This window comes from Rissa tridactyla, chromosome 2 (genome assembly GCF_028500815.1).
Source record: "Rissa tridactyla isolate bRisTri1 chromosome 2, bRisTri1.patW.cur.20221130, whole genome shotgun sequence".
In the NCBI taxonomy this organism is placed as follows: Eukaryota; Metazoa; Chordata; class Aves; order Charadriiformes; family Laridae; genus Rissa; species Rissa tridactyla.
In genome coordinates, this window is record NC_071467.1 from 3,833,542 (window position 1) to 3,834,026 (window position 485).

Below are 485 nucleotides of genomic sequence, written 5' to 3' on the forward strand. Positions count from 1 at the left end.
CTTTTGAAGAAACATCTTCTATCCCCTAAGCATCCACATTAGAAGATTATTTGGTCTGACCCGATCTGGCTGGTTTTATGTTCTGTACACTTTTAAATCTCATTGCTACTCGTATCTTATCAAGCCTAGCTTACAGATTGTCTGACAGCTGGCTTCGCTCTTTTTATTTCATCATTATAACACCTCAAATCTCTGGCCATAGCCTAGGATTTTGCCGTTCTATTTGCTGTACAAATTATGACTACTAAAAGGAACAGAATCCCGAGTACTGTACTATCCTGGGAAGATCTTTGCAAAATATAAGCCCTCAGGTACCAGTTTTCCTTCCCTATAACTGAAGGCAAAAGTAGAGACAGGTAGTACTTGGAGGGCCACATCATGATTCAAGACTGGAGTTTTGAACATCAAGTCTCTCACATAATAAAAGCATCTATATTCTGCTGCTGATGCTTGATAATGAATTCACTCCTCAGTGAAATTCATTC